Below are 9,634 nucleotides of genomic sequence, written 5' to 3'. Positions count from 1 at the left end.
ACGAACGCGCCAGCGAGGGACAGATAGCGTATATTTCCCTCCGTAGCAGTCTTTATCGCCAGCCCAGATCGTGGCGTACGAACAGTGATCCAAGTCAACCATCTGCTGGGGCTAGATAAGCCTGGGAGAGCTGTGCATTGAACTGTCACTCAGGGAGGAGTGCGGAGACAGAAGAAGAGAGGAGGGGAAACGGAGGAGAAATGAAGACAGAATGGGAGAGAGCTGGAAAGATGAAGGAAAGAGAGGCGGAGGGAGGGAGTGACGGAGGGGGGGGGGTGTACAAGGTAGGTACAGTGAAAGGAGAAGATTGTGGCAGATTCTTGTTAAAGACTTAACGTCAACTAGATGTCCGGCCCTGTCCCGTCTGATCTCAGAATAATCCCCCAGTTAATGGGAGGAATAATAATAATAATGAAAGAAAAAAAAACCAGGCTGCTTGTTTGGTTTTACGCGCCTTCAGCCCACGTTTTGCACGACTCCTTATCAAGCACGCGGTGACACAAGGCTGTTTGCTTCCTGTCACATGTGTGCAGACGTCAAAGCCGTCCAAATGAAGCTTTTTGACATGTGAAACAACACTGTAATTCACACTTATCTGCGCTCGCCGCGTTGTAACGTGTGTGTAGGAGCTGAGTCGATCAGACAGCTCCAGCGGTGGGGTTCGTGCAGGTGATTAAAGGTAAATCCCCGCTTAAATGTGCATGACCAAGAACGACGCGGCTGGCTTATACACACGTACAGAAGAGTGCCAAAGTAGAGGTGGAAAAAATATCGACAGCATCGAAACCAAGCTGACATCAGTATCGATAAGATTGATACTTTACTTTCAGATTCCCCCTTTAAAGTTTACTTTAATTTTGATATTGAAGTGTCTTAACTCGAGGTTTTGTTTTGATTTGTTCTCAAAGGATAATTTGCTTGCACTTTGTTTATTCAGGAAAAGATATATCTTTCTTTTCTACTGTTTCTGTTCATCATGTTAAAATCTTATGGAAGTATTTTGCGGACACCAATGCCATTTGTGTTCAGTTTTATTAAACATTTTAAAGGAAAAGCCACCAAAACAACTAAACGGCATTGGTGTCCACAAAAAAAGTCTGAAGTTCAAAGTTGAATAAAATATATTGGTATTGTATCGGCGATACTATATCATATCGGTGATATTCATGCTGTATTTATGCGTTTGGTGTCATACTGATACCAAAAAAATGCCGAATCGCACACCTCTGAGGCAAAGTGATCTAAACTGGCTTTATACGCACAGATCAGTGTGTTTCCAGTGTGCTACTGTGGGGCGTGAATTAAGGCCAGGAGGGGGGTCAGGCGGGGGAGCGGCGGGAGGCTAGAAAGGGATTAGCCGAGGCCAGTTGGATCATTTTACAGCCGGAGGACCCCCCCTTCACCCACTGCAGTCTCCTGGACAATGAGGATTAAACTCCTCTTGTTCCTCAACTCCGAAAAAACGGCAGGACGACAAAGACACTTATTCCTCCTGGGTCCCCCCTCTCCTCCTTCCCAAACTCGATGTGGCGGCAAAGAGAGAAGAGGACGGAGGGATGAGGAGGAGGAGGGATGGTAGGCAGGAAGAGGCAGGGGGTCTATCAAAAAATTAATCCCTTCACAGTTTCCTCTGGGTGTAAAGTGAGATATGAGGCAGACATGTCTAATGAAACGCTACAGTCATCTAAGGGCGAGGCGATAAAAGCTTACATTAAGCTAATGGAGGCCATCATTAGTGGCTCTATTAGGAGGATTGAGATTTTTTGTGTTCTCCTTTGGTGATCCACATGAAACAAATATCCAGTACAGCCTCTTTTCCACAGAAAAGTACTGTGTAGGTGAACACAGAACTTTTCACCTACATAAAAAAGCTGAAAGGGACAAACATGTAAACGAACAGAACCTCCTCAGGTCACACAGCTACATTTAAGTGTCTTTACCTTTCCGCATTTGTCTTGTCTTAAAATATGCCTTACTTATCTAAAGCTGAGTTTTACGTCAACTCTCATTCCTGGTGACTTTTAGCAGTAATTAACCATGAGCTCCTCTAAGCATTCTGCTGTCTAAAAGTAACCTGTAAAACGTAACACAACAGGAATTTGATGGCAGTACGGGTATTTATGCAACTGTTACCAGAAGCAATTAGTAAAAAGAAGACTCGACGGTGGACATTAATTTGTGTCTTGAAAGCTAAGGACTATTTAATGCTTTAGATTTGATTTGCTTCCTGGGTGTTTAACAAGATAGACCAAACCTTAGGATATAATCGTGAAGCAGAAGGAAAATAAAAAATGCTTTTCTACATTTTCCACTCATCTACTCTTGCCCACATCTACAGTCGAAGCAATTGACACCTTGCAGTAAGATGGACAAATAAGCAGTAAAGAAGCAGCAACAAGTGGAACTGTGGACTCATCAAGTCTCCACAACAACCATCGGATGCCGTCTACTTGCCGCCTATGACTGGTGACTGGTCTTTTGAGAGTAAATCAAAGATTTTTTTTTTTGTCCTACCATCACAAATGTAAACATGTGGAGCTTGTCTCTACTGTTTGTGTGGTCAGCTGGGACTGGGATTTAGCTTTTTTGGGACGATGATATGGAAAATCTCACTGGATGTCCTTCTAAGTTTGGTGTGGGTTGTGTGATGCTGTGGGCCTGCTTCTTGTGACTGAAGAGACTGAAGAGCATGATACGATTAACCAGAACTGAAAATTGCTCTCCAGTGGTTCTTTCCACAGAATAATGATTTAAAATTATCTTTAGACTGAAGCAGAACTCTTTGGATTTAGAAATATGGTGGGAAAATCCCATCAAAGCAAATTAATATTTGAGGGGGGAAAAAAGTGGCATGTACAAAACATTGAGAACAGGGATGTTTGAAAAGGCACTTTATCCAAGGATGCAGGATTAGTTTTAGCATATCTCCCAAGAAAGACAGATGAAGTTACAATGTTCTGCTAGGAATGAGAGACAAAACTAAAAAAAAAAAAAAGTTTTGTGATGTCGACATTTGGGGATCAAATTTATTGTCCAAATCCGTGTGAGAGGGACAATGAAGAAGGAAGACAAAAGAAACAGAAGTGCCCTGGACTTAATCTGGGAATTGAAAATGAGTTAGTTGTAGGAATGTAAAGAGGGGAGTGAAAGAAGGAGGGCGAGAAACACAACAGAGGCAGGGGGATTCAGAGGAGGAGCACTTCTTCCAAAAAAAAAAGAAGAAGTTCTTTTAGTTTTGGGGAATTAAAAAAAAAGAGCAAAAGATAAGCCTCTTCTCGCCTCCTGGACGCAGTGTCAAACCCAATCAGTGTCTGTTCTGGCACTGCTGCTCGTCTCCCAGGCTCCGGCTCACAATGGAGCCCAGCCTCGGCCGCTACACCTCTCGCTTCCAATCTGCCTCCTCCAGGACGGGCCTGAAAGCAGCGCAGATTCTTCGCATTCTCATAAAACGTCCCCGGGTGGTGAGAATTGGATTAGCTGAAAAAAATATCACCCCCCCCCACCCCCCCAAAAAAAAAACACAACCCCACCAGAAGAAAAAAAAAACTGCCTTCAGTGTCTTTAAATGGGCTCATGTTGATTTTGACGGATATTATCAAGTCTGTGTTGCTCAAAAGCCGAAATCCTTATGAGTGAGGATAAACGGCCGAGTGTAGGTAGTGGCATTGTGCTGTAAGGATCTCAAGAATGAGACTTTGTGTCGGGTTACATGCACAGGGACAACAAGCGCGGATAAACTGCACAGCGATTACATCAAACAATCCCTGAGCTGCGTAGTCCCACTCTAATAAACGTGAGCAACAAGGCCTGATCTTTAAACACCTTGCCACTGCAGAAAATAAATGTCTGTCTTGAATAGACAGCCCCCTAAATCGCATTGTTGAGCAAATCCTGTATTAAAAGCAAAGGGTTACTCTGTATTTATACTCTTGAAGACTTTGGTTAAGCCGGTGCTGCTGCCACTTTGCAGCGCGGGCCTCTTCCAGCCCGAGTAAATCCGTCTCTCAGCGGCCATCTTTTTTATTTTTTTTCACACGCTTCAACACTCACCACCCGACCACCGCCGCCCCCACGCCCCCGGCCAGTGTTTACCCGTCACCGAACAATGGCTGGTTACTGGCAATTAAACAGCATTTTCTGAGGAATCCGCGGCTCTGGTCTAATGGCATTACTGTTGGATGATTCAATCCCTGAATAGTCAACAGGATTTTGCCTCTCACCAGGAAAATACTGCTTCATCGAATTAGCCGTATTACATAGATTTGCCCAAAGCTGATGATTCAGGGTTCACAGATTACCGCTCCCTTAAAGATTCCTGGGAGAAAGGAGCGATAGGCCAAGGGAGTTATGGATCCAACGCCTCAAAGCTGCTTTCGCTGCCTCCTTCAGGAGATAACTTGCTTACCTGAACACAGGCACGCTTTCGCAAACCACACCAAGCTTCTCCAGCGTGAACTTTAACATCAAACGGCGCGCGGCTTGGTCGGGCGCGCAACAATGCAGGAGCAAACTGCACATTGTGGCCTTTGACCTCTTGTGGGTCGACTCGAGCTAGGCAGCTCAAGGAACCGGGAAGATCGGCCAAGTCCATTATCTCACAATGAAGGGCTAATTACCGGGCCTGCAAGCCTCAAATCACACGGCAGCAGACAGTCTGCCGCTCACCCAACATCTTAATTGCTCTTTTATTCTCTCTGTGTTTCTACAGTGTCTCTCTCTCCGACTCAGTCCTCTTCTCGCCTCAGTCATTTCACACATAAAAGCAGGATGCTAATTGCTTGCTGTGGAAATACCGGGCCTGTGATTACCCAGGCACTGGGCTTGGCTGGCCTGCATCTCCCTCTGTCTGTAAGAGGGAAACTGTTGAACCGGTGTTGTAAAAATAGAAAGCTGCAGCAGCAGCAAATGGAAATTCATTTGGGGCACGGGGCAGGGATGTGACCGTTGCGGACTGTCATTGTGCTCAGGAGGCAAGCCTGCAAAATGCTTGAAGTGAAGACACAGGTAAAAGAGTCCCAGCTGCTTTAGATGTTGTCACTATTAGAAACATATTTATTGTGTTTGTAATAATTTGAACGTCGGTGCTGCCAGTATTGACAAAGTGACTCATCATAACTGGGCTGGTTAATTTAGTAGAGGCTGAGTTATGGTCTCCTTCACTCTGGCGAATAAACTCAGTTATTTGGTCATTTATGTACAACAGCTGTGTATTGCTATCTTACAAAACAACATGACTCTTCCAATAGACTCCATGCAATTCAACCACAAGAAGCTCATACTTTTCAAATAAAGCCTTTACCATTAGCCACATGTCTAAAATGGCTTGACAGAGTTATGGTGCACCTCTGGGAGTAGCTCTGAGATTCTTTCGTTAACATCATCGTGGTTTATTGATTCGCTATGTGAGATTAACAAGCTTCCCCATTCTTTCCTGCAAAATAGCACAAACTCATCGAGATCGGGTGGTAGGCATTTGTGAACACTAGAGATGTGCCGATCAGGTTTTTTCCTGCCGATACCAATTCTGATCACCCATGAGGGCCGATCACCGATACCGATCACTGATACCGATCACAGATACCTGTCTCATGTTAGGACAGCGAAAGTTTTAAAACATATGTAAAATGTATTTTTTTAAGTTAGATGCTGCAACTCTAAGAGGTTCGGTGTGAGAGCCACTACCAGGTGGGGCAGAAGCGGCGCTCTGTCTGTGAAATATTGCTACCTGTAGCGCGGAGCAGCGGTTCAACAGCGAGAGCAGAACCAGCGTCTTACATCGCAGCTCAAAGACTTAAATAATTTTGCGTGTTACTTGTTTAGCTTTCTGACCGTCATGCTAATCCGGGTGAGTGTTTGTAGCTGTGCGCTGCTTTACCTGCTGTCTGATCCTTCATATGTCTTTTTTATTGCAGTGAGCCTCGATGTAGCCAAACCCCGCAAGTATGGCATTGTTTTTATGCCATATTAGATTCGTCGTGTTGATGCATTTTGGCGTGCTTCACCCTACCTACTTCAATTTTCCACTGCAACACGCAAACTTTCCCAGTCACTCAGTGCGTTATTCCACATCGCTTAGGATTTGCTGCTGCGCAGAGACCAGCTGCACAGACAGGCTGCGAAATGAGAAGTAGGTGATCAGTTTGTGTGATTGGCAACAAACAAGAGACCGTGATCGGCGATCACCTATCATACACTTTTTCACGGAAATCGGCCGATTATGATCGGTGGCCGATTGATCGGCACACCTCTAGTGAACACAACATTTCAAATCTGCTCACAGATCCTCTACTGGATTTAGGTCTGGACTCCAACCAGGACATTACAACATATGAATGTGCTTTACTGTAAACCATTCATTTGTATATTGCTGTTGTCCTGCTGGGAGGATGAACCTCTGCACCAGTCTTAGGTGTTTTACAGGCCTAAAACTCAGTCTGAAGTGATGCTCAGAGAACGTTTGGAGACAAAGTTTACAACCTGCAAATCTTTTAAAAGCATCTGAAGGTAAACACCTGAAGTCGGAATACAGACCCTAAAGAGCTCACCGACCCTGGTATTGAAATCTAACATGGCTGTTGTGTTGGATGCTGATGGTTTAAAACAGCTGAACGGTAAGCTCCAGGAGTCTCTGTGTTGAGACAGTGCTTAAATACTTAAAATGCAAAGACATTTAATTTACCAAATTTCACTAGTTTTCCATTTTGTAGCTAGAACACTAGTAAAGTGGGAATGACCCTAAGGTCAACTTCTGAGGTGAAGGGAACAGTGCAGTGTCAGTCAGGATTCTCTGTTGCCTTTGACTGGTTCAATATAATTTTACCTGATTTATGACTAGTACAGAAACATTGATGATTTCCTCCTAGTTAGAGCCAACATTGATTTTATAATCTTACTTCTCACATTTGTAGCCCTAAATAACCTTACCCTTGAAGACATTGCTGGCTCGTTGACCTGCCACAGTGTGTACCCATTGACGTCAAGCACTCTTTTACTCTGCTAATGTTAATGATGCTTTTTTAGTTGGTTTGTTTCCATTCACTTAAGAACAATCTTGGTAGCCTTTAGCAATCTCTGCATCGCTGACTGAGTCAATAACCTACCACTCAGTCAATGATTTGTCGCTATTTCAAACCAGATCTCTAATAATCATGGTGGAAATAGGATTGGCCAAGTTATTCTTAAGTAGTTCTTCACATGCTTTGTCCAAGATGTTGGAAAGTTTCTCCAACGTGAGCTGAGATATTGTAATGATTGGCGGCCCTGGTGTTGGCGGTGGTGGTGGTGGGCAAGCGGGGCTGGAGGGGTCGGCTGTTCAAAGGCTGGCTTTTTATAATGTTGGTCAGTTGGGGATTAAGGTCCTCTGTGCAGCAGAATAGCCCCTCTAATTAAAAAGGATAAGAAGGCAGAGAAATAGCGAGAGGCACGGGAGGAAGCAAAGAGAGAGGGAGAGGGGAGAGCAAATTTGCAGAGAAAAGAAAGAAAAGAAAAACTGTTTTCAGTGGCAGTGCTGCAGCCGGGCCTAGCAATTCAGACGGGATTAACTTTACACTCCTCCCCCTTATTTCTGTTTCTCTCTCTCTCTTTCTCCACGATCTCTTTCCATTGTGGAGTTTCCGAACTTTACTCTCCACATGCAATCTACTCTCTTGGAAGGACACATATTCAAGGCATTTAGGTGGGCCCCAAAAAGCAACATCTGTAGAGTTTTTGTTGTTGTTGTTGTTATGTTGAACTTAAACAATGCATTTTTTCATGTGGTGATGATTTATATAAAACAATTTGGGGTTTTATAGATAAACTTGTGTGTTTGCCATCGGCAGAATTTGAATAGAGGAGCTGTGTGCTGTGCCCCAGATGCCGGCTGACAGTAGGTGGGCTGTTTGCTGTGGGGATGCCAGGTTGTGTTTTTGTTTGACCCTCCTCTGTCCCGCCTGCTTCCCTCCCCCTGGCCGGTGGGGGGTCCCGAGCTCCCGGGGTGCGTCCCTGCTGACCAGTACCCAGGTATGAGGCTTTTCAGCTTGGCTAACACTAGCCACAGGCTGTGGGAGGTTAACGAGGTACCAGCAGCCACAAGACACTAAACCCTCCCATGGGTAAACCACAAGTGGTGGATGTATCTCAATGAAGGGCATGAATAAGATATAAGACAGCAGTAGAGAGCGCATGGAGTAGAAAATAAAGAGTTACTGGAGGTAATCTTCCACCAAGCCATTTAATGAAGGGCTTTTCTTCATAAATAACAAGAAAAAGTCTGATGTTTCATTAAAAAACTTAACTAGTACTGTACATGATTGGACTACAGTAGCATCTGATGAGTTTTGCAATAAGTTTTAAAATGGCAGACTCCTTTGCTCCTACCGTAGAAGTCATTGAGTAATCAAACTGGCATTTCAAGGCTCTATTTATAATCTAATTCAAGATAGATTAGCATATCTGCAGTGTGATTTTAGTCCAAGTTGGAACTAAAATCACAACTGATGTGTGACACTGTACCCATACACCGTCACGATGCCACATTCTTGATCAAGCAGACTATTCCTGTTTTCAATCTACCTTTGTTTCAAAGCATCAGGCTCAGAGCATAACAATAGCTCAATGTTAATCCAAAACGCCACCTCTGTTGGGCTACAAATCCCAATGTGGCTGGATGAAATCATCTTGGTTGACTAGTGAATGAGGTGAAGAATAAATTCTACTGGTAGAACACCATCCTTAAAACTTCACAGCATGTCAGCTGAACTACCTTACCACCAATTTAGATCTGAACTAAATCAATTAGACTTCTCAAAGATTAGAATATTCTGAAGCACCTGCTCTCCAGAGTGACAGCAGCTAATCCAGATACACAATGGGTCAGCATCCTCCAATTGGATCCTTGTGACCATCCACCAAAAAGTAGCTACAGCTTCTTCCAACATGCTTCCTGTCAATAAATCTATCAATCTTAGATGCATATGGCTAAAGAGAAACCTTTGTCCGATACAGTTCTGAGAGTGTCAGCGTGGAACAGATGGGCCCGGTAAAGCAGGCCAAGCCATTGATTTGACCTTGACACAGACAGCTGAGCTGAAGTGAATGAAGGAGAAACTGGACTCATAAAGCAACACTTTACAGGAGCTGTTTGTCTTGATCTCAAGTTTTCTGTTTATTTTTGCTCAATTTGACGAAATAATCAAGTTTACCAATTAAAGTCAGAGAGCGCCTTCCTCAGCAGCCGGGCCCGCTCTGTAGTGGCAGAGTCAGTCCCACGATCCTTAGCCTTCGGTTCGTCTCCCTGACAGCAGGAGAAGCGTGACGCCGTCGATTCGCCGGGAGTCAGGGGGAGGGCACATTGCCACAGACATTAACAAGCGTCTTCACCTTTTAACAAGCACGGCCCCGTTTAGCTGAAACGCTCCCCTGGGCTATTAGATATTTTCCGATGAATTATATATCAGAGGGTGAAGATGAAAGCGCTCAGTGTGAGCCAAGAACATAGCTGGGGGGACAACAAGGGGAGCAGATTTTTTAAGCCTGGTTAGGCTGTTTGTTTTCTGATCGTTCAGGGAAAATGGGAAAACTCCACTCGGGGGCTACAGTAAAACTGCAATCAGGGGGAATATTAGCATCACTATGCTAAAAATATACATATATA

This window comes from Poecilia reticulata, linkage group LG21 (genome assembly GCF_000633615.1).
Source record: "Poecilia reticulata strain Guanapo linkage group LG21, Guppy_female_1.0+MT, whole genome shotgun sequence".
Taxonomy (NCBI): domain Eukaryota; kingdom Metazoa; phylum Chordata; class Actinopteri; order Cyprinodontiformes; family Poeciliidae; genus Poecilia; species Poecilia reticulata.
The sequence above is the reverse complement of the archived record's forward strand: the minus strand, read 5'-3'. Positions refer to the sequence as shown.